This window comes from Piliocolobus tephrosceles, chromosome 18, assembly GCF_002776525.5.
Source record: "Piliocolobus tephrosceles isolate RC106 chromosome 18, ASM277652v3, whole genome shotgun sequence".
Classification (NCBI taxonomy): Eukaryota; Metazoa; Chordata; class Mammalia; order Primates; family Cercopithecidae; genus Piliocolobus; species Piliocolobus tephrosceles.
The window spans coordinates 38,558,066-38,585,078 of record NC_045451.1 but is presented as its reverse complement, the minus strand read 5'-3'; positions in this window follow the sequence as shown (position 1 = coordinate 38,585,078).

The following is a 27,013-nucleotide window of genomic DNA, read 5'->3' as shown; positions in this document are numbered from 1 at the left end:
CCTTTGTAGAGACATGGATGCAGCTGGAAACCATCATTCTTAGCAAATTATCACAAGAAGAGAAAACCAAACACCGCATGTTCTCACTCATAGGTGGGAACTGAACAATGAGCTCACTTGGACTCGGGAAGGGGAACATCACACACTGGGGCCTATCATGGGGAGGGGGGAGGGGGGAGGGATTGCATTGGGGAGTTATACCTGATATAAATGATGAATTGATGGGTGCTGATGAGTTGAAGGGTGCAGCACACCAACATGGCACATGTATACATATGTAACCTGCACGTTATGCACATGTACCCTAGAACTTAAAGTATAATAAAAAAAAAAAAAAAAAAAAAAAAAAAAGAGAGAATTCATCATCACAAAGACTACCTGGCAAGAGCTCCTGAAGGAAGCACTAAATATGGAAGGAAAAAACCATTACCAGCTGCTGCAAAAACACACTGAAGTACACAGACCAATGACACTATGAAGCAACTACATCAGCAGGTCTGTGCAATAATCAGGTAGCATCATGATGACAGGAACAAATTCACATAATAATATTAACCTTATATGTAAATGGGCTAAATTAGCCAATAAAAAGACACAGAATGGCAAGCTGGATAGAGACAAGACCCACTGGTGTCCTGTATTCCAGAGACCTATCTCACGTGCAAAGACACATATAGGCTCAAAATAAAGGAATGAAGGAAAATCCACCAAGCAAATGGAAAGCAGGAAAAAGCAGGAGTTGCAATCTTAGTTTCTGACAAAACAGACTCTAAACCAATGCAGATAAAAAAGACAAAAGAAAGGCATTACATAATCGTAAAGTGTTCCACAAGAAGAGCTAACTACCCTAAATATGTATGAACCCGATAAAGGAGCACCCAGATTCATAAAACAGGTTCTGAGAGACCTACAAAAAGACTTACTCTCCCACACAATAATGTTGGGAGAATTTAACACCCCATTTTCAGTATTAGATCATTGAGACAGAAAATTGACAAAGATAATCAGGACTTGAATTCAGTGCTGGATCAAGTGGACCTAATAAATATCTACCAAACTCTCCACCCCCCTCCCAAAACAGAATATACATTCTTCTCGGTGCCACAGGGCACTTACTCTAAAATTGATCACATAATTAAAAGTCCCAGCAAATGCAAAACAACTGAAATAATAACAAACAGTCTCTCAGACCACAACATAATCAAATTAGAACTCAAGATTAAGAAAGTCACTGAAAACCAAACAACTACATGGAAATTGAACAACTTGTTTCTGATTGACTCTTGGATAAATAATGAAACAACACAGAAATTAAGAAGTTCTTTGAAACCATTGAGAACAAAGAGACAATGTATCAGAATCTCTGCGATACAGCTAAAGCAGTGTTAAGAGGGAAATTTATAGCATGAAATGTCCACATCAAGAATCTAGAAAGATCTCAAATAGACACCCTAACCAAAAGAACTAGAGAACCAAGTTCTCTTTGTCGCAAACAAGCCCCAAAGCTAGCAGAAGAAAAGAAATAACCAAGATCGGATAGGAACTGAAGGAGATAGAGACATGAAAAACACTTCAAAAAATCAATGCAACCAGGAGCTTGTTTTTTGAAAAAATTAATAAACTAGATGGACTGGTAGCTAGACCAATAAAGCAGAAAAGAGAGAAGAATCAAATCGTTACAATTAAAAAAATAAAGGAGATATCACAACTGACCTCATAAAAACACAAACAACCATGACAGAATACTATAAACACCTCTATGCAAATAAACAAGAAAATCTAGAGGAGACAGATAAATTCCTGGACACATACACACTCCCAACACTTAAATGGAAGAAAGTCAAATCCATGAATAGATCAACAAGTTCTGAAATTGAGGCAGTAATAAATAGCACACCAACCAAAAAAAAGCCAAATTCTACCAGAAGTACAAAGAGGAGTTGGTACCATTCCCTCTGAAACTATTCCAAATACTTGAAAAGGAGGGACTTCTCCCTAATTCATATTATGAGGCCAGCATCAACCTGATACCAAAACCTGGCAGAGATACAACAAAAAAATAAAATTTCAGGCCAGTATCCCTGATGAACATCTATGTGAAAATCCTCAATAAAATATTGGCAAACATAATCCAGTAGCACATTAAAAGCAGCACAATCAAGTCAGCTTCATCCCTGGAATGCAAGGCTGGTTCAACATACGCAAATCAATAAATGTAATTCATCACATAAACAGAACTAATGACAAAAATCATATGATTATTTCAATAGATGCAGAAAAAGGCCTTCAATAAAATTCAACATCCCTTCATGTTAAAAACTCTCAGTAAACTACTAGATATTGATGGAAAATATCTCAAAATAATGAGAATTATATATGACAAACTCACAACCATTATCATACTGAATGGGCAAAAGCTGGAAGCATTCCCTCTGAAAACCAGCACAAGACAAGGATATGCTCTCTCACCGCTCCTACTGAACATAGTATTGGAATTTCTGGCCAGAGCAATCAGTCAAAAAGAAGGAAATAAAGGCTATTTAAATAGGAAGAGAGGAAGTCAAGTTGTCTCTGTTTACAGATGACGTGATCCGATATCCGGAAAATCCCATTGTCTCAGCCCCAAAACTTCTTAAGCTGATAAGCAACTTCAGCAAAGTTTCAGGGTAAAAAATCTATGTGCAAAAATCACAAGCATTTCTATACACCAAAATAGACAATCAGAGAGCCAAACCATCAATGAACTTCCATTCACAATTGCTGCAAACAAGGCTAAATACCTAGAAATACAGCTAAAAAGGAATGTGAAAGACCTCTTCAATTAGAATTACAAACCAATGCTCAAGAAAATCAGAGATGACACAAACAAATGGAAAAGCATTTCATACCAATGAATAGGAAGAAGCAATATCATGAAAATTGCCATACTGCCCAAAGTAATTTATAGATTAGATGCTGTACCCATTAAACTACCATTGACATTCTTCACAGAAATAAAACAAGTAATTTAAAATTCATGTGGAATGAAAAAAGAGTTCACATAGCCAAGATAATCCTAAGCAAAAAGAACAAAGCTGGAGGCATTGCACAACTCGACTTCAAATTACACTACCAGGCTACAGTAAACAAAACAGCATGGTACTGGTACCAAAACTGACACATAGACCAATGGAACAGCATAGAGATCTCAGAAGTAGGACCACAGATCTATAACCGTCTGATCTTTGACAAACCTGACAAAAACAAGCAATGGGGAAAGTATTCCCTATTTAATAAATGGTGCTGGGAAAACTGGCTAGTCATATGCAGAAAATTGAAACTGGACCCATTCCTTATACCTTTTACAAAAATTAAGATGGATTGAAGTCTTAAATGTAAAACCCAAAACTATAAAAACCCTGGAAGAAAATTTAGGCAACACTATTCAGGACATAGGCATGGGAAAAGATGTTATAAGAAAAACATCAAAAGGAATTGCAACAAAAGCAAAAATTGACAAACGAGACCTAATTAAACTAAGGAGCTTCTACACAGCACAAGAAACTGTCATCAGAGTGAACAGGCAACCTACAGAATGGGAGGAAATTTTTGCAATCTATCCATCTAACAAAGATCTAATATCCAGAATCTACAAGGAACTTAAACAAATTTAGAAGAAAAAAACAAACAAAAAGTGGGCAAAAAACATGAACAGACACTTTTCAAAAGAAGCAATTTATGCAGCCAGCAAACATACAAAAAAAGCTCAACATCATTGATCTTAAAAGAAACACAAATTAAAACCACACCTGTCAGAATGGTGATTTTTAAAAAGCTATAAAACAACAGATGCTGGTAATGCTGTGGAGAAATAAGAATGATTTTACACTGTTGGTGTGAATGTATATTAGTTCAACCATTGTGAAGACAGTGTGGTGATTCCTCAAGGATCTAGAACCAGAAATATCATTTGATCTAGCAATCCCATAACTAGGTATATACCCAAAGGATTATAAATTATTCTACTATAAAGATATATACAGCCATATATTTACTACAGCACTATTCACAATAGTGAAGACATGGAGTCAACCCACATGCCCATCAAGGATAGACTGGATAAAGAAAGTGTGGTACATATCCACCACGGAATACTATGCAGCCATAAAAAGGAATAAGATCATGTCCTTTGCAGGGACCTGGATGGAGCTGGAAGCCATTATTCTCAGCAAACTAATGCAGGAACAGAAAACCAAACACCACGTGTTCTTCCTTATAAGTGGGTGTTGAATGATGAGAACACACAGACACAAGGAGGGGAACAACTGACACTGGAGTCTGTTGGAAGCTGGTGCAGGGTGATGAAGAGCATCAGGAAAAATAGGTAATGCATATTGAACTTAATACCTAGGTGTTGGGTTGACAGGTGCAGCAAACCACCATGACACACGTTTACCTATGTGACAACACTGCATATCCTGCACATGTATCCCAGAAATTAAAAAACAAAAACAACAACAAAAAAATGCTATTACAATAATAGAAGCCACCTACGATTCCTATAAATACATTTATAATAATTCAAGAATTTTATAGAGAAATTATAAGCAGTATATTAATTCAGAAGTTTAATTTTAAGGTAATTGTTATTACAATAATAAAAACTACTATGATACCTACAAATTATGATAATTATGTAGGAATTTTATATAGAAATTATAAGCAATACTAAAGGATGTAATGGAATCTTTAAATAAATGTAGATATATAGTATGTCCATGGATGGAATACTCTATGTCAGTATTGGTCTTAAAAATGTAAGGAGAGATTCATGTATAGTTTTGAATTTTCAATGGCCATTTTTAAAGACCAAAAATAATAGGTGAAGATAATTTTAACATATCATTAAAATTATGTTCACAATATTATGATTGCAATATATAGTCAGTTGATGAAATATAGCAGTGATGTATTTTAGAAATAAATTTTTAGGTCGGGCGCGGTGGCTCACGCCTGTAATCCCAGCACTTTGGGAGGCTAAGGCAGGTGGATCACGATGTCAGAAATTCAATACCAGTCTGGCCAAGATGATGAAACCCTATCTCTACTAAAAATACAAAAATTAACCGGGCATGGTGGCAGGCACCAGTAATCTCAACTACCCGGGAGGCTAAGGCAAGAGAACTGCTTGAACCCCGGGGGTGGTGGTTGCAGTGAGCCAAGATCACGCCACCACACTCCAGCCTGGGCGACAAGAGTGAGACTCCGTCTCAAAAAAGTTAGCAATGCCATTGAAATCCAAACCATTTCTATTTTACATTAAGCCACATTTCTAGTGGCTTAATGTTCTCAATAGCCACATGTGCCTAATGGCCTTCTGTTGGACAAATGTCTCTCCATATCATAAAGATGGTAGGCAGTGCTGTTCCAATTAATTTGTAAATATGATATGAATCTGGATTGCCTGGATTTATAGTGCAGCTTCCCTAGTAACAGATTTGCAACCTCTGTGGCCTTAGGGATATGAGATATTACTATTATTGTTATAAAAATTTTGTAAGTTAATACTGGGAAATATATAGGACCTAGAACAATACTTGAGATACAGTAGTGACAATATAGTGTTTTAGTCAGGCACGATGGCTCACACCTGTAATCCCAGCACTCTGGGAAGCTGAGGGGGTGTGAATCACCTGAGGTCAGGAGTTCAAGACCAGCCTGGCCAACATGACAAAACCCTATTTTTGTAAAACTACAAAAATTAGCCATGCGTAGTGGCACACGCCTGTAATTCCAGCTGCTCAGGAGGCTGAGGCAGGAGAATTGCTTGAACCTGGGAGGCTGAGGTTGCAGTGAGTTGAGATTGTACCATTGCACTCCAGCCTGAGCAACAGAGTGAAACTCCGTCTCAAAAAAAAAAAAAAAAAAAAAAAAGTGTTTTAAAAGGAAATACTTACACATAATAATTTCTTTTCAACTTGAAAAAGCAATACTAAAATTATTATGAAAATTTGATGGGTACCAAGCAGCAAAACCAGTTTGAAAACAAAAGAGTAAGTGAGTTATAGAAATATTTGCTTTAAAAGATTCAAACTTTTACAGAATTCAGCAACGAACTGTTGTGCTACTTAAATAGGGACACACTGCATAAACCAATGGGTCAGAATAGAGACTCAGAGAAGTCCTATACATACAAGGGAATGTTAAATGACACATGGCATTATTAATCATGAGGTAAGAAAGAATTAAACAAAAACTGGTGCTGGGACTTTTGGTCATATGTATGAAAAATATTGGAGCCTTCAAAATATGCAAAAATACCCCCAAAATTTTAGCACATGATAGTTGACAAGTTTAAAAGCAGGAACATTTAAACTAAAATATTTAAATAATATAATTATGTCATTGTGATAAAATAATATTTATACGTAAAAGACAAGAAAGGTTGGAGAAATCCAACCTTGAAGGAAAACAGGGACATGTTTGAAAGATTTGAAGTTAATTTTGTTGTTGTTGCTATTACTGTTGTTCAGGAAATAACAATAAACATAGTGAAGAGGCTGGCCACAAACTGGGAGAATTATTGTGGCATTTTGAACTAGGCTATACATTTTTAAAATGTCACAATAGAGAAAATAAATCAGATAGAGGAATAGGCGATTTAATGGTTAAAAAACCAAATGATCCATTATCATTGGGAAATGTGACTTATTTCAGCCTCAAGAATAGAAATGCAAATAACAGATATAATACTATTCCATTTCAGACCCCTTCTATTGGCAAGAATGAAAATATCTGTCACTATCAGTGTTAGAAAACACAGGGATAAATGCTTTCTTTTACTATGTGTAGGAATAGGGGTTGGGAAGGTGTCTGGAGAAGAATTTGGCAACATTTAGTAACATGAGAAGTTCTTCACTGCAGTCTTGTTTCTACTGCATAAAGATTGGGAAGAAATATTATTAGGAGATTTAGTAAATAAATTATTGTGTGCTGATTTCTTGGAGTGCTTTAAAATGGTTAAAATAAATCATGTATCTTTATGTATTAACATAAATATACATTTAAAAGCTGAGTAAAATATTGCAGGTACTGTGGTTATGTTTAAAAGTTATCTTTTAGAAATCATACTAAAATATTTAGAGATTATATGATGTTGGAAATTTGCTTCAAGATAATCCATTTAGAGATGGGAGGTGAAGAGGAGTCAGATGAAAGAAAGGGATGAGTTCTACATCTGGATTTAGCTACCGGGGGGTCTATTTTCTTAACCTTTATATATGTTTGAAATTTTCCATAATAAAACCCTAGAAAAGTGAACAATGATTTGTACAGAACATATTAAATGTACATACAATTTTAAATAAAAATATTTTTATTCTGCAAAGATTCATCAGAGCACTGGAATTATGACATAATTCACTGTCTTCTTCTTTTTTTTTTTTTTTTTTTTTTTTTTTTTTTTTTTTTTTTTTTTTTTTGAGATGGAATCTCGTTCTGTTGCCCAGGCTAGAGTGCAGTGGTGGATCTCCGCTCACTGCAACTTCCGCCTCCCAGGTTCAAGCAATTCTCATGTCTCAGCCTCGGAGTAGCTGGGATTACAGGCATGGGCCACCACCCCTGGCTAATTTTTGTATTTTTTGTAGAGACGAGGTTTTACCATGTTGGCCAGGCTGGTCTCAAACTTGACCTCAAGTGATCCGCCTGCCTTGGCCTCCCAAAGTGCTGTGATTACAGGCATGAGCCACCACATCTGGACAAGTTAATTCATACTTAATCAAGTACTTACAGATTTCTAAAACGAATTTTCCAAACTATAAGTGAAAATTTTATATGACATATTGCACAAATTTTTCTACAGCTATGAAACACACATGCATGTATACACCCAAAACAGAAACAGACCAGACTTCTCACATTGATGGTGTCACTCAAGTAAGAAAAGGGGCAATTTTTTTTTCATGCTTCCAGATTTTTTTGTGATTTTTTTTCATTTTTAACTTAATATAAATAACATATTATTGCATCCTTCCACAATCTTTCAAAGATGATAGTCACAAAAATACTTCAGAACGAATATTTTTGAATTAGTTTTACAACCAATATCCTTCCTTTAATATCTTTATAGCTGCCTTTCCAAATGCCTTTATAACTGCCATTTCAGAGCATGCAAATCTTTTTTTTTAAATACTGCTGAAATAGTATTACTTCAGGTTGAAATTATTCTCATCAAATAATTTATTTCCTCACTGAAAACCCAAGATTTAATGAGCAGAACAGATTATGAAATTACGGGATACCTCTTTTGTGGTTTAAGTTCTGATAAAGAAGTGATTCTGTTGGTGTCATTGATTGATGGTTGTGCTGATGAGTATGTGGTGATGGGAGGAGAAAGACATGAGAGGTGAGAGAGGGAGGAAAACACGACAGAAATCTTGATCAATATAATATGTATCTTGGACATTTTAGTGCTATTCAGCCTAAACTTGTTATTCCTGTGATCATGCAAATATACCTGTAAATTATCCTGTGAGAGCCTGGAAGAAGTTGACTTGGCCCAGAAAAGGTATGTGAAGAAGGACACTGCTGGTGTTAGCCTCTGAGTCATTACCATTTTTAGGGGCATCATTTCTCTCAGCTTAGTAATATGGAAGGAAATTAAGTCCTTCAAGATTTTTTTCACAGTTATTTTTTCTCAGTTGATGAGAACAACGGAGGATGATTGAAGAGCTAAGACCCAAAGACTCTTTAATTTTCCAAATTGCCTTTCTTTGATGGAGAAGGAATGCTACATATTGTTAAATTGTATTATGATAAAGAGAAGCTGGTCACTTCTCAACATTAATCTGAAAGCAAATAATTTCCACAAAAAAGGACTATGTATTTAACTAGACAAGTAATTACATTGTGGTGCTACTATCTCCCCTGCCTCAGATTAGAAAAGTATTCAATTATCACTCCATTAGATCAAAAAATAATTTTAGTGATACATTTCAAGTGAATTAATTTATTCCTAAATAGATTCCAATGAAGTTTTGGATTAACCTTCATGCATTTTGCTGATTAAACTCTTTAGTCAATGCTTTTACTTAAAAATCAAATTTAAACCTGTTTTATGTTTGATTAGTATTTTCTTCACTATAATTTTTTTTCTTAAATTATGCAGTAAATCATATTCAATTTGCAGCATAGGATAATTGAGTTAATTGCACAGTTTAACTAACCTACTATATTAGTGTATTTCTAGAGAATTCCATGGTTTAATTTTCATTATTTTGCAATGAGCAATATATACAAATATACAGTAAAGGTATATGTATACATAACTTAGAATAAAACCATATGGTAGGGTGAACAGAGAGAAAGAGAAAAGCACATATAATTAAGAAACTAAATGGCTATAAGTACATTTTAGTACTTTTTCAATTTAGATGACTGCTATATTCATTGCTTGCCTTATTGCCTTGGCTAGAACCTCCAGTGAAATGCTGAGTAAAAAAAGGAGGGGTCAGGCATCCTGAACTTTGTCCTGATCTCAGACAAAAAGCATTTAGTCCTTTATCATTAGCTGCAATGTTAGCTTTAATTTTTGAAAGATGCTCTTTATCAGATTGAGAAAGTTTGTTTTTTTCCTAGTGTGCTAGAGTTTTTAATTAGAAATAAGTATTGAATTTTATAATGTGCCTTTTCTGCATCTAATGAGAAATTACATTTTTAAAAGTTTTATTTTTAATGAAGAATGACATTTATTGATTTGCAAATGTTAAACAATAACCTTGCACTTCTAACATATATCCCACTTATTCATGATGTATTGGCCTTTTCAGACACTTGTGTTTAACAATTTTACATTAGAGTTGATAAGGAATATTGTTCTATTGTTGTTTTTTAAATTGTAATGTCTTTGTGCAGTTTTGGTATCAGGTTAATGCTGGCCTCCAGGTGAATCAGAATATATCAGAATATATTTTCACCCCTTCAAATGTATGTTTGAAAATGTTTTTCTTTTTTAATGTTTCATATGATTCATCTCAGCCTGAAGTTTCTTTGTGGGAAGGTTTTTAAAATTGTGAATTCAATTTCAGAAGTAGATTTTAGGACTATTCAGGTTATTAGTTTTTTTTGTTTGTTTGTTTGTTTTAATAAGCTTTCATAGTTTGCATCTTTCATGGAATCTATTTTATCTCAATAGTCACATTTATTGACCAATCACCCGCTAATCCCAGTATCCACCCCCTAAACCTTTTCTAAGGGTTGAAGGCAGCACAGGGACACAGATTTGAGTTTGGTTTCTCTCTCTTTGAAAGTAAAATTTCAATATAAAGCTTTCCTTAAAAACTCCAGCGCCATAGTATTGAATTCTAGCGCATCGGGGCATCTAGCACTTTTTGCTCAATGACAACTTTAAATTTCTTTAAGTTATCTTGCATTATTGAAATTAAAAGAAGAGTAGGAGTAAGAAGCAAAGGAGGAGAGGAATAAAGATATGGTTCACCTAGAACCAAACTAAAGGACAAGAATAACGAATAGTAGAATCTATTAGCCAAACAATTGAATTTTCGGCACTTGACTTAGATACATAAAGAATCCATAAACATATTTTTTGTTGCTAGGTAACAAGATTTTCTAATCCTGGGTGGATATCAGAAACACTCAAGGAGAGACTTAAAATACGGTTTATTTGTTATTATATTTGGAGATTCTAATTTATAGGGGATATTGTAAGATTGGTGCAAAAACAATTACGGTTTTTGCTATTACTTAAATGTTTTGCACCAACCTAATATAATGGACCCCTGTGTATCTATTACCCACCTTCAACAATGAATAACATTTTGCTAATCTTACTATATCTGTCCTAAATGTTTCTTTTAAAATAATTCAGGAGCATATTAAAGCTAATTGTAGACATCATCATCTCATTTTTCTGTAGATAGTTTATGTATCTTTATTATTAAGCATATTCTATAAGAGTGTTTTTTAAAATAAGCACCAGGTTAATATCACTGTCAAACAGAAATTTTTTAACTGCATAGAATAGCCTGTCTAGACTGAGGTTTCCTCAACAGCCCTTAATGATATACATTTTTAAAATTGGTTTGATTCAGATCAGGATTTGAACATCTCTTGTGTCTTTTATTTAATAACAATTCTTTTTTGCCCTGATATCATTTGATGTGTCCAAAAAGCCACATCATTTATCCTGTAGATGATGGAACACAGATTTGATTTTACCTAAACTTTTCTGACTGTTACCTCCTGATGTTGGTTATCTTGTTCCTCTACCCCCTTTAGTTCCTATACACTTCTGCTATATTGTTCAAAGTTTGAGATTTTTTTTTCTATCATTAAAATCATTTCTGTCAAGGATACTCAGTCAAAATATAATGTTTAAAGTCACAGGACCCAGTTAGCTTCTCTTGGAGGTTATAGTACTTCCTTGATACAGGGTTTAGTGTATCAATTTTAGTTCGCTTTCTATTTGTACTGCTTGTGTCTTTTTGACTGAATATTCTTGGTTTCAGAATCAAAACTATACAAGCAAATGTATTGTTAGAAGTCTCATCTCTGTTTCTATATTCTCTTCCAGTTCCCTCTTTCCTCATTTGATTGTATTTGGTTCAGTCTGGCTTTATTCTTTAATAGTTTCATCTTGAAAATATAAGCATGATTGTATATAGTGTTTATATTGCCAACATCCCTTTTTCATAGAAAAGGTAATTTGCCATAAAGATGTTTCTATATCTACTATTGTTTTTTTTTTTTAGCTTGACAATACTCTCCTTTGGCTTGGTTTTTTAAAAATCTTACAGTGTATCCTAGAGATAGTTAATCTTCTTTATTTTTTGTTAATTTCTCAGGTGTGTCTGCCATACTTTATTCAACTAGTGTCCTACAGTTGACAAAAGGCCTATTTCTAGCTTCTTATTATTACTAATATGCCACAATAAAAATAATACTGTGTATATGTCACTTTAATATGTTGTGGTTTTGCCACAGAATCTTAGGAATAGGACCCTAGAATGTATATTTCTGAGACTAAGAGTAAATTCTCATCATATACTTAGAATAGAGAATTTTCCAAATTCCCTTTCACAGAAGTTGTATCATTTTGTATTTCCACTAGCTATGATGTCCGAATGCCTATTTATTTTATAGATTTACCAATAGAGACTGATTTTTAACTTTTTATTAATTCAATATATGAGAAATAGTATTACAGTGTAGTTTAGTCAGCATTTATGTTATTCTGAGCCAGATTGAGTAGTTTTTCAGAAGATAAAGAATCATTTGATATTATGTTTCTGTGTACTATGTTTTCAGGCTTCTAAATAGTAAATACATTTTAAAACTATTTTTATGTCTAAACTTAATTGATTCCCAAATATATTCATGCAATAATATAGAACATATTAGAGCAATTAGAAGCTATCATATCCTATGAAAGTAATTTTTACAATTTCTATCCCAAACATATTTAGTCATGGTTAAGACTTTAGTTGTAGAAGAATCTACAAGTCCCAATATTATTTATTGAGAAACATGGAGAGTAAATGAAAACAGTCAACAGACATACTTTAAATACTTTCAATAATTTAAAAAAATTTGTTCTTCTAGCTAAAAGAGTAAAGGAAACGGTTGAATAACATTTGCAAATCAATGAATATAAAGGCACAAGGAAAAATAAGTTATTACATATGTGTGAACTGCATAATCAAAAACAAGGATGACTAGGCTACCTTGGGCATGAAGCAAAACATTGGCAGGAAATGTGGCGGGAAATGTGTATCTTTCCAGAAAGGCTGTATTCTGTCTGACAGTCAATAGGGATATGCCATGGGCTTTTTATCTGGGGTGGAGCTTGGTTATGTTTCAAAGTTTGGTTTATTGGTCACTTTTGCTGATTGACTGATGCTCAGCTGATAAAGTTGCTGATGTTCATTGACCTTCGCTGTATTCCACAAGGCTCCCTGAATCCAGTTCACCTCCCTTTCCTAGGTTATCTTCTTTGTCGTAGGAGTCAGTATTATAGTTTTATAGTACCACTGAAAAAGAGGACTATATCAACAGCTGGGAAGAAGTGCACCCCTCACAATTCTTCCTAACATTAATAACTCTAGGTGTACTATATTCATTCAATCTGTGTTTATATATTGAGCCTCTATTATACACCATGACTGGGATAGTTATTGAGAAGAAAATAATTTCAACAATTTTGCTTTATAGATATGTAAGATTAGGTATGCTTTTTAATAAAATATACATCATGATGTAGCAACATTGAAAGGCAGGTAACATGAAAATATGCTGCCTGAATACATCCAAGTATAATGAATACATACAAAAAATTTTAAATTCATATCGACTTCAAAGAAAAGTGAGAGATTCAAACCACCATGGCATATGTTTACCTATGTAACAAAACTGCATGTCCTGCACATGTATCCCAGAACTTAAATTAAATTAAATTTTAAAAAACATAGATAGGAAAGATAGTTCCAAATTATGTTAGGACCATTAAATAAATGCCAGTTTTCTTAGTTAAAACAAATGGAGGTGAAATACAATATCAGAGATGTTATGTGGTACTGATGCTTTTACTCACTTGGCAGAGCTGGGGAGAAGAGGACAAGAGAAGTGAGGTTGTAGGATTTAATAACCAAGAGGCTTGCACTTAAAAGCATTTATATTCAACTGAGCAGGATAGAATTTATTGGCCCGTGAAAATGATCAAGAACACTAAAAATGTAAACACAAAGAGAATGGATAAATATGGAAAACTCATGCAGAAAGAGATGACAAGAAAAATTCCATATTTAAATTTAGGATCTAGATAAGAAAATAACAACAACAAAAGACCGTTGCATAGCAAATCATAATTACAGTCTTCTTGTTCCATAGGTTCGAGGCAAAATTCACACTACTTACCTGCCTCCTTATGAACTAGTAAACATACGTAAAAAGTGCTACTGCGATGGTTGTATCACAAGAAATTCTAAGCCTAAAATCCTAAATTATAAAAACGTAATAGGGAAGAATCTACTGTGTTAGACGGTCTATAGACTAAATAGGAATATTGAATTCCTGATCATTTTACATAGTATAATTATCAGATATTGACAATAACTTAAGTATGTTTAAAATTATTGAAGAAGAAACTGAAGACTCAAAAACCCAAACTACTAACAATTACAATCAACAGAAAGAAGATGAATTTCAACAAGCATCAAATAGAATTTCTAGAGGTGATTGATGTAGTTTCTAAAATTAGAAACTTGGTGGCCTAATCAGCAAATCAGACATAGGTAAATAAATAATTAGGGATTGTAAGATATTTTAGAATAAATATTCTGGAATTCATATACACAGAGTTGAAAAATGTGGCATATTTAAATCTATCATAATGAAACTGCAGAACAGAAAAAATGCAAAGAAGATCTTAAAAGCAACCAGTGAGAAATGACACATTGACAGTCTACTCCTCAACAGGCTTTACAGGAGTCAAAAAGCTGTAAATATGTTTACCTAGAAGTATACCCTAGGAGCATCTACAGGAAACCATCTAGGAAAGAATGCAGTCACCAGTGGGCAGACGCCAGGTTTCAACCCCATTTGCCTAGCCTCTTTAGCAGGAATTACTATACGCAAAGTCAGCCTCTGCTCACTCATTCTAGCTCATTATCAGTCAGAAGTCAAAGTCACCTCACTTTTTTCAACTTGATTGCCAGTTCTTCAAAGTCATGAGCATGTATCATATGCATTCTCGTGATGTACACAGTGCCCTATAAATAGAGAAAATGTAACATCTTAATACAATTTACTTTTAGCAGATTTGAATGCTTCTCTCTCTATATATATGTATGTATATGTATTATATAAAATATACAGTCACCCCTTGGTATCCACAGGGGATTGATTTCAGGACCCCTCATATACCAAAATCCACAGATCTGAAGTTTCTTATGGTCAGTCCTTTATACCGAGTTCCATATTCAGAAACCACAAGTATGGAGGGTCTACGCTACACACACACACACACACACACACACACACACATATACACACACAGACACATCCATATACATATTATATATATGTATGTATGTATACATATATTTGTATGTGTATATCTGTGTGTGTATAGTATGTATAGTATGTTAAAAACTACACACACACGGCTGGGCGTGGTGACTCATGCTTGTAATCTCAGCACTTTGGGAGGCCAAGATGGGTGGATCACCTGAGGTCAGGAATTCAAGGCCAGCTTGGCCAACCTGGTAAAAACCAGTCTCTACTAAAAGTTAAAAAAATTAGCCAGGCGTGGTGGCAGGTGCCTGTAATCCCAGCTACTCTGGAGGCTGAGGCAGAAGAATTGCTTGAACCCAGAAGGCGGAGGTTGCAGTGAGCCAGGATTGCACCACTGCACTCCAACCTGGGCAACAAGAGCAAAACTGTGTCTCAAAAAAAAAAAAAAAAAAAAAGAAAAGAAACTATACACACACACACATATGCATATGTGTATATGTATGTATACATATGTGTGTGTTCCTGTGTATATAGTGACTCTGACTATACATATATACATATAGGTGTATGTGTGTATAGTTTTTAATATGAGAAACTAAATCAGTTATTTTTAGTTCTATTTGTTGTTACTTCAATTTTAGCTGTTTTTGTTGGTAGGGGTTGTTAGAGTCATGTTCAGATTGTTTTATAAAGTCTTTCAATGCCAGACTGACATTTTCACTTCAGTCAATTGGTATAGGCAGCATTTTGCATGTTTAAGGAAAGAGTTGTCAAAGCTTTATGTTTAGAAAATGTAATGCTGTATAGGCATTCTATTTCTTTTTATATTCCAGAGTTCCAAGTAAAATGTTCAACTTATAATAAATATTTAATGAATTTGATTCAATTTGCTATTCATCTCCTTGGTAAATAAATTACTGTATTTTCATTTTATATAGAATAACATTAAAATGTGAGTTTTTAAAAGTTACTTTTAGTTACACAAGAAATAAATGCTCATTTTGAAGATACGAAAAGATGGAGTTAAATGAAACCGTTCAGAGTTCCACTGCTAAAGACAATCACTGTTAAAATTTTGTTGTATACATATTCAACTACTTTTTATTCATAATCATATACATAAATATAGAAATATAAAGCAAACATGACATGCATATATGTGTGTATAAAACTATATTTATATAATACTTATCTGTATACATACATTTTATAACTTGTTTTTATTCTCCAGTGTATATTAAAATATTTATATGTCAATAACAATATACTTTTATTCTTAATGCTTGCATGGTATTTTTTATAGTTGTATTATTTAATTGGTTATTTTGTTGGATTTTAAGTTTCGACTTCCCTTACTCTCATGAACACTATTTCTCAGAATACATTTCTAAAATGGACTTTGCAGGTTAAGTGATACAAAAATTTGTAAAGCATTAACAAAATTTGAACCCATATTTTTTCGCTCTCACCAGCAAATAGAAAATTCTGAAGATTTAGGATTCCACTACTTGCAAATAAAAGCCATGTTTTATTTTTATTTTTTTCTTAATCAGATTTTTCTTAAAATATATTTAGATTTTAAAGTTTTGCCTTACAAAAAAAAAACCTCTCTGAATTTTCCACTTTTGGAATGTCTCAATTACAAATTTCTCAATTACAAATTTCAATTTGTAATTTTTTGTGTAATTTCTTGTAACTAAGTGTTTTGCAAGAGCTGGATTAGATTATTTTCTAGCTACCATATTCTATGAGATAATATAGATATAGAGATACAGCTACATCATATAAAGATACATCATATATAAGAATACATATTTTACATATATATAAAATCATATCTGAACACATATAACAAAATAAAAATGTATCAAATATACATGTTTTTATTTTTTCTACTCATATATTTAGACATATATGTTTGATATAATTTTTATTTTGTTTCTGTAAGTAAATTTGAAAATAATATAATTTTAAGACCTGACTCAAAGAAATCAAACAAAAAGTGATATGGCATTTGTCGAGTTAGCATGGCCTTAAACAACTTGAAAATTAACTAAAATGCTTACTGCTTGCTTTTTTTAGTTTATATACTTACTACTGTCCCAATCAAACTGAAAGCCTGAATTTCATATTCCACTTAGAAAGGCTAAAGAATATTTCATTCACCAAGTTGGATTTATGTAAAAAAAAAAAAAAAAAAAAAAAAAAAAGATACATTTTGTATTCTGTCATTTAAGCACTTTCTGAAGTATGCTATTTTATTCGAATCTAATGCCATTCTAACTCCTCTCCATTTTGTCCTGCGTGAAGCAATTATAACTCCAGATTGCTACACGGTCTGGGAGCACCAGGAAGACTGTTAACACTTTGCCTCTCTGGCACAAGATCACACTCAACAGCTTATTAAGATTCAGGCCTCAGCACCAATGACCAACGTGCAGCACAGTCCTGGGATTTACTTCCAACTCATTTAATTACAGAAATCAATGAACTCCTGGAGCTGGGCCAGGTGAGAGAAAATGAGTCTAGCCCAACTGACATTTTGTTTATGCTATCAGGATAGTTCAAGTATCCCTGCCTAAAGAAACTATTGCAATCTGCAAGACCTCAGGCTGGCAAACTGTTGAGAATAAAAAAGTCCGAAAGGTTTGCTCTTGGATAAAAAATATGTAACCTAGGTTTGCTATTTTGTTAAATCACCATGATGTTGAACTTTTTTGACCATTACCCAAGATAAGAAATACATTTTAGATCACAACCCATTACATGCACACACACACACACCGCCCCCCGCCCCCCAATGACAACAACACCTACTGTCAATGAGTTTTTAAAGACATAAAACAAAATTCGTGTTGTGGCATGGTGTCTGGCATTTGGTAGATCACCCCAATAATATTAACATTTTTTCTTAAATTATTCTAGCATTTATCAATCCAGAAATATGTACAATTTCACTATAAGGTACAAAGAGAATTTATTTTGAAAAGCAGTTGAAATATCTAAATACAAGGTGTTCGTAACCTGATGGGAAAGTGTAAAACAGAGCATGGTAGTTGACAAATGAATTATACAGAAGGTAAAGCCCGTAGACATTTAGAAGCAACAACGGTATGGTGAGCTAGAGTGACATCATAAGATGCAGCACTTGGACTGGGTGTGGTAGTTCAGGCCTGTAATCCCAGCACTTTGGGAGGCCGAGGTGGGTGGATCACCTGAGATCAGGTGTTCAAGACTAGCCTGGCGAACATGGTGAAACCTCGTCTCTACTAAAAATACAAAAATTAGCCAGGCGTGATGGTGGGCGCTTGTAATCCCAGTTACTCGGGAGGCTGAAGCAGGACAATCACTTGAACCCGAGAGGTGGACATTGCAGTGAGCCGAGATTGCGCCGTTACACTCCAACCTGGGCAACAAGAGACTCTGTCTCAAAAAAAGAAAAATGTTAAATATTATCACTAGTATTAAAGTTATCATCCTTCCTACATGTATATAAATACTACAGTTATGTTACTACAGTTATTATGTTTACCTTTCAATTATTAGACACTGAACACTTATTCTCCTTTCCTTCATTGCAGCAATCATAGTGTCTGGCGAAGCAATAGCATCTCTGTAAAAGGTTACTCTTATTCAGCATGAGCTAATTTTCTGAGAGATAAGTAGATATTCTCACCAATAGATGACGGATATCCAAACATTATTCTATACAGGGATATTGATTCATGTGTTAAAAGCTTGGTTGTAATTTTTCTCCAGACCTCTAGTTTTTTTTTTTTTTTTCTTTTGTTTTCAATAGTACTATCATTTTCTCTTTCACCCATGCTAGAAGTCTTGAGTGATTTTTCATTAATATGATGCAGGGAAACATGGACAGAAGAGGAATAATGCACCCACAAATGAAGCAGAATTAATCATCTGAACCGTGGACAGCTGTAGATATGTGCCAGCCTAACACTGTATTCACATAAAATGCATTACTTCTTGGTTTTCTTCAATAAATTCATTGAAAAATTATTCTGATTTTATGCCACAATATATGTAACAGTGATATATTCAGAGTCTACAATGTTACAAATGTCATGTTTGAAGTTGTTGGCACAGGGTTAAAAAACAGATGAATTGATCTATAGAATGTATTACCTATACCAGATACAAAAAGTATAAATTATTATAACATCTCTTGATAAAAAATTAAAATAAAAGATATACTGGGATGAAGCCAGGGATAGACTGGGGATAAAAGTTCCCATTCAGGATGAGGGTTGTGTTTCAAGTAAGCAATAGATACATGCCTTAGCTCAGTCTTGAAAGCTTTGCATAGAAAATAGTCGACATAACTATCTGCTAGCGCTGCCATAATAAAGTACCACAGACTGGGTGACTTAAATAATAGTGATTATACTTTCACCCTTCTGGAAGCTAAGAACTCTGAGATCAAGGTGTCAGCAGGTTTGGTTTCTCCTGATGTCACTGTTTGGTTTGTAGACTGCTGCCTTCTTACATGTTCTCATATGGCCTATCTTCTTTGCTTGTGTATATGTGGTGTCTCCTTGTGTTCAAATTTCCTCTGCTTATAAGAATATTAGTCATATTGTATTAGAGTCCATGCTATTGGCGTTATTTTCACTTAATCACCTCTATCTCCAAATGCAGTCACATGCTGAGGTACTAGGGGTGAGGGCTTCAACATACAAATTTTGAGAGAATGCTATTCAGCCACAGATGATAATTGGGTGAGTTTCAGCCTTTTTAAAATTCATTCAAGTACAGTCAGTTCTGCTATAATGAGAAATGTGTGTTCTGAAGCCTCACTATTCTCTGAAAACTTGGCACAATAAAAACTACAGGGCTTATGAGGAAAGTAGGGTTGAGACACAACACTCGAATACTTTATCAGTAACACATACAAAAAAAGATAGGAACCTAGCAAAAATGGCACAACAGTTCTACACATTTTGTATGTTTGAAAATATGTAAATACTACAATAAATATGACATTTTATATTGAGAGAGACCTGAAAGCATTTGTGGAAATGGGTATTGGAAAGGCTGCAGCTTGGGAATTATTGTAAAGTGGTAAAAGATTTATCTGAAACAAGATTTATATGAAAGGGAAAGTTATGACACCAAATTTGGTAGAGGCTGACTCATAATGCACACACAGAATTAAGATAGCTGGTGGGAGTGTGAGATGTATGCATTTTACATATTCCAATATCAATTGCTTCTTTTAAGTATGGTTTTCTATGTTCACCTGTTGTTTTTCAAGGACAAAATTGCCCATACACAAGAGTGAAACTTATGCGATACTTAAATTGTCAGTTACCGCAGAACTGACTCTACATGAACATAATTAAATCAAACATCCATAATATGTAAAGTGCCCTGCTGAGTTTGGATGAGAGAAGGAAGTATAAAACACAGCCTCTGCCCTCAAGGGGCTCACACTTTGCTAAAAAATAGCAATCTGACTCCACCATATAACACTATGCTTTAGGAACTCCTAGTATTCCTGTATAGTTGAAACAAAGTTTGATTGTGGTTGGGGGATGTGAAATGAGGTAAAGCATCCAGGAAATAATGGGGAGAAATCTACAATATGCATTTGTATTTCAGTTCTGCCACTTTTTTGCTTTGTAATTTTGGATATGCTGCTTTGGTGCTCTGTTTCTCACTCTCCTTGTCTATAGAATCAGGTCATAACATCATCACCTACTTTTTAGAAATATGTGAGGAGTAAAAGGAACTACACTATATAAAATGTGTAAAACAATGCCTGACACATAATAAGCATTCCAGCTAGTGCTCATTGTAACTACTCTCAGTGTCATTACTTCTATCAGTGCTAGATTTACTATTATTTCCATGGATGAGCTGGAATATCACATAAAGCAGATTGACATTCTACCTAGAAGCCGTAGGAAACCAGCATAAGAATTTAAGCAGGGAAGTCAAAGCATAATATTTTTATAACAAAGCTTTGACAGCACGTTGAAATATGGTTTGAGGACAGGTAAAAGAGGAGGCAAGTGTATCTCCTTGCTAAATTAAAGTGAAGATTGAGAATGGACAGTTACAGGAAGATGAAGATGAAGGAACATATTAAGACGTGAGATGAAGCCTGTAGGTCTTTTTGATTGATTCATTATATGCTAAGTGAGGAAGAGAAAAAATAATCTGCAGAGTTCTAGATTTCTGTTTCAACTAATTGAATAACCTTTTGGGTTATTCACAAGACTTAGGAATACAGCTAAAATAGATTTGAATAAAAAATAATGTCTTGTTTTGGATTTATGAAAATGGAAGTGGCTATATGATAGCACAATGCATAATTAAAAATAACAGTCATTTTCTTAATAAGAGACAGGGCCTCACTATATTATCCAGGCTGGACATTGGCTATTCACAGTAGTGATTATGTTACACTACAGCCTTGAACTTCTGGGTTCAAGAAATATTCTTGCCTCAGCCTCCTGAGTAGCTGGGACTACAGGTGCACACCGTTGCGCCCAGTCAAAAGTAAGAGTCTTGGTTAATGAGAAATGTATGAATCAGTGATCTGGATTTGGACTGTGCATAGTATCAATAGTGTACAAATGTATAGTCCCAAAATTATTATCAGTCCGTTTAACCTTCATTGGCACAGTGCTCTTTACTTGGTGTCTTCATCACAACCCTCTAGTTTCTCAATCTCATCCTAAAAAATTTTGAAATGCTTCCTTTTAACCCATGGATATATATATATATTTGTACACACACACACACACATATATATTCATACATATTTATATATACACACATATCTCTGAGTGATACTGAGTTTCTAATTATAACATGTAAAATATTTTCTGTAAAATATTTTCTCCCATTCTCTTGCATGCTTCTTGTTGTTACCAGCAAAACTATATCACTTGCTACTCTGCAATGTGCCACCTGATTGCCACCCTCATGAGGAACTTTTGCTATTACCACAACTTTAATGGCCTACTCTCAACCAGCTAAAATTGTTCCAAGACCCAGATCATGTGGTATCTCCTCTGCTAAGCTTTTCATGAGTGACACCATTAAAATGTCTCCATTCTTTAAACTACCTCATTTATCTCCTGATGCTCTGTTTTGGAAATTTTTACATATCTGTCTTATCCAGCAAATACACAATATTTAATTGATTAGCTTATGAAAATTTATGGTATTATTTTTCCATGTGAGATACTGTTAAAGGGATGTTAGATGTAGCAGTGGAGGAAACAAGCCAATATTTGGAATCCTTAATTTGGAGAAAAGTGTAAAAATAGGTAGGTCTGGCAAGTGACTTTTCGAAGAACAAGATAGTAACTATATAAAACTGTCAAAAATACAAATAGTAGCACAGATTGCTTGAAATGTGATAGAATAATTGCTAAGGAGTGAAAGTTTTTAAAAATAACAATGATAAAATCTTTTCATAGATATTTTATTGATTTGTTTAAAAATTTTACTGAGCTTAAGATATATTAGAAGGAAAAAAAAACACAAAATCAAACAAACACACAAAGATCTCTGCCATTCAGATAAGGCACACACTTCGATAGAGGAGTAACAATTTCTTACTCGACTCAATGAGAATTGTGGGAAAAATAAAAGTGCCCCAGATGACTGCAGATTTTGACCTCAGTTGGTTGCCTTTCAGTAGAAATGAAAAAGTTTGAAGATAGAGCAAATTTAAGGGAAACAATTAAGTTTTAGGCATGTTGTGATTAATGTTCAGTAAATATTCATATGGAGAGGTCTGGTAGGTAGCTGGCTATAAACCAAGGCACATCAATTGCTGGGTGATGGGAGCATCCATCAAACTGTTGTTTGGATCTTAGCTCTAGAGACGTATTTAACAATGGCCTATGCTATAACTGCATGATAATCATAAAAAGCAGACCCACTTTTAATCAGACTTAATATATTCTCTTCAAATTATGACACCACCCTACATCACTTTTCCTTCACCCTTGGCATGACATTGAATATATGGGTATGATATATAGGGGCAGACTGGACTATGGATACATTTTGGAATTAAGAGCATATTATATAGTATTTAAAGCTCTGAGTCTTTATGAGACAAAGCATAGTGTTTGAAGATAGAGAAGGAAAAGCACCAAGAACTGATTTTACTTCAAAAGATCAGTAAGAAAGGAGGAAAGAAAAAAGTGACTGGAGAGGTAAGAAATGCGCTAAATTACCATGGAGTTGTAAAATCCAAGTGAAGAAAGTGAAAAGGAAGAAATCTGAGGTGCCAAAAAGAGAAATCAGTGGTTACTTTATGAGTTAAATGAGGATTGAGAACTGACCTGGAATTTAGCGATATGGTCAAAATTTACAACTATGAAAAGAACAATTTTATTGCTGAAGTACAGATGAGAGAGTGATTAGAAGAAAATTAAGAGATAATTGGAAAAAGTAATTTGAAGAAAGTGAGATAAACTTTTCCAAGAAGTTTTGCTGTCAAGACTAACAAAGAATAAAGTAATAAAACAGTATAGAGTCAAAAAAAAAGTTGTTTTATTATTGTTTGTGAGATTGGGAGAAACAACAGAATCTTGCTTGTTTTTTGTATATTTAAGATGAAGGCATTTGTTGGAAAAAGGTTACAGTCTCTCAGAATAAGGAATTTCTTTGCTTCTATAAACTGTTACTAAGATTGTACCTGAAATATAAGCAAGCTCTGCAATCCAAATACTTGTATTCCATAATTGTATAATGCAATTGCATAATGGCTAAACAGATTAACACTGCTGTTATTCAGTCTGATATAAATTTCTGCTTTACTGAGAGGATTCTTAGAAACCTGGAGAAACAAATAAGCCTTTCTTTGTTCCAGGTTCCATCAGTAAAATGGTCTTTTTTTAGCCATCTCATAATGTTGTTATGAAATTTGTATGAGTCCAAAGTTATCACAATGCCTAATAATTCATAAGCAGCTAAAACATCATACAATCATTTATATGTTCATATTATCAACACTCAAGAGAATGTATAGTTACAAGACTTTAGTTTACATATGTAATGTGTTTATATTATTGTTAAGTGTGTGTGTGTTTGTGTATGTTTTTAAATACACTATCAAAGAATATTTTTTAGCTACTAAAGTTCTTTGTATGGATTTTATGTGAAAGATACCTGTAATTAGAAATATAAAAGAATGAACTTAAATTGTAAAGATTATTTATTAAGAAACAATAACTAATTTTATTTCTAACTCTCGAATATTTAAAGCATTTTCTTCAAAATCAGAAAACTCAAGGATGCTTACAAGCATCTTTTTTGATTATATTCAATAAGCAGTATTTTAGCCAATGTAATATGACAAGAAAATAGATAAAAGTTATAAGAACATTAAAAAAAAACTGCCTTTGTTGTCAAATGACATGATGTTTACACAGAACATTCAGAAGAACCACAGGCAAAGTATTGGTTATTAAAATTAATAAGAAGGCAGGGTACGGTGGCTCATGCCTATAATCCAGGCACTTTGGGAGGTCGAGACAAGCAGATCACCTGAGGTTGGGAGTTCAAGACCAGCTTGGCCAACATAGGGAAACCCTGTCTACACTAAAAAAAAAAAAAAAAAAAAACCAAACAAAAAAAAACTTAGCTGGGTGTGGTGGTGCATGCCTCTAATCCCAGCTACTTGGAAGGCTGAAGCACAAGAATTGCTCGAACCCAGGAGGCAGAGGTTGCAGTGAACCAAGATTGTGCCATTACATTCCAGCCTGAGTGACAGAGTGAGATTCTGTCTCAAAAAAAAAAGAAATAAAAATAAAAAGTAAAAAATTAATAAGATTTGCTAATGATTATTAAAATGTTATCTCTCTAATATAAAATATATTTATAATCAGTTAAGGATTTACGCTAAGTGACATAACATAGATCCTCTAATAAAAAATGTGGATAATTTTAAAAATTTTATTACTATAGTAAAAATAATAATAATAGTTAACAGTTTTTGAACACTTCTTATTAATATGCTAAAGTATTTATATTATTTACTTTATTTGGTTTTTATGATAGTCTTATGAACTAGATATTTATTTTATTTTACATATTAGATAATTAAGTCAGAGAAGTTATATAAATTGCTGGGTAATCCACATCTAAGGAGTGGTAAATTGGGATTTGAACTCAAATCAAGGAACAAATTTCCTGTTTTTGTGTTCTTATATTGCAGTGGTCTAATGGATATAACATATATCTTAATACAGTTGTAATAGCTGTGAGAGCTTACGTGGAACTGTGAAGTATTTTATAATTTAGAAAATGCTGTCCCATTCATTGTCTTCTTTAAAGGTAATGATAACACTATGTGGGAAACATTATTTTCTGCAAGTTACTGATGAGGAAATTGACTTCCTAATAAGGTAATTGACTTGCTTGGGACCACAGTGCAAGTTAATTAGAGCTTAGATTCTCTGAAAATAGATTTGGGTATATCGTTTGAAGATTCAAAAAACATGTAGATGTGCATTCACAGAGGATATATTAGATGACATAGTATAAAGAAGGACATAGGGAAAAATTTACTTAATGTAGACCAGCAATGGAAAGGAAGCATAGAGAGTTACCTAGAGAGTTAGCTAGAATAATGAAATTTAGGAGAGGTCCAAAAAATAATATTTTTTGATATTCAATTAAAAAATGAAGTTTTGGTCCAGGCGCGGTGGCTCACGCCTGTAATCCCAGCACTTTGGGAGGCTGAGGTGGGCGGATCACGAGGTCAGGAGATTGAGACCACCCTGGCTAACATGGTGAAACCCTGTCTCTACAAAAAATACAAAACAATTAGCCAAGCGTGGTGGAGGGCGTCTATAATCCCAGCTACTCAGGAGGCTGAGGCAGGAGAATGGTGTGAATCCGGGAGGTGGAGGTTGCAGTGAGCCCAGATGGTGCCACTGCACTCCAGCCTGGGTGACAGAGTGAGACTCCATCTAAAAAAAACAAAAACAAAAACAAAACCACAAAAAATGTTCTAGACTCTTAGTTAACTATCTCCTGGATCAGGGAAAAGACCCGGAAAGGAATAATCTAAATATATAATGTAGATTTTCCTCATAAGAGACAACTTTACAGGGCTATTTCAAAACATGTCAAAGAAATATATTTTGGGGTAAAATACTTCTATTTCTTTCAGGTCTTTCTATCTGTCACTTGATGCTATATTAAAGTCAGGGTGGAATTTGATTGTTAATTTTATTGTTAAAAAAGTCTGTGTTATCTGTCTTAATCTCTGTTTTAATGATAATACTGGTCAGCTCTCCCTGAATTCCAAAGGGAGGAGGGTATAATTAGGCATGTCCATGTCCAACCACCCATTCCCATCATGTCCTGAACTAGTGTTTTGGCTTTACTTTAGAGTGCCCTGCATGAGAAGAGGGGCCCATTCAGTTAGTCGGAGGACTTAGAATTTCATTTTTGGTTTACAGTGTTGATGGCTGTAATTCAGTGTGAATGTAATAAATATCACAGAACTGTATACTCAAAAATACTTAAAAGGGTAAATGTTGTTATGTATATTTTACCACAATTAAAAAAAAACAGTGATCAAAGATGAGATGATTAGTTTTACATGTTGACTTCACTGGACTGCAGCATGTCTAGATATTTAGTTAAACATTATCCTTAATAAGTCTGTGAGAGTGTTTCTAAATGAGATTAATATTTCAGTCAGTAGATTGAGTAAAGCACATTTCTGTGGATGTGGAAATAAAACACATTTCCAATTTGTTAAAAGACTGACCAGAAAAAATGTCTGAGTAAGAGAGATTTCACTCTCTGACTTTAAGCTGGGACATCCATCTTTGTCTGTCTTCAGGTGAAATCAAGAAATATACCCATGGTTCTTTTGGGTCTCCAGCTTGCCAAAAGCAGATCTTGAGATTTCTCAGCCTCCATAATCACATGAGCCAACTCCCTATAATATCTATCTGTCTATCTATCTATCTATCTATCTATCTATCTATCTATCTATCTATCT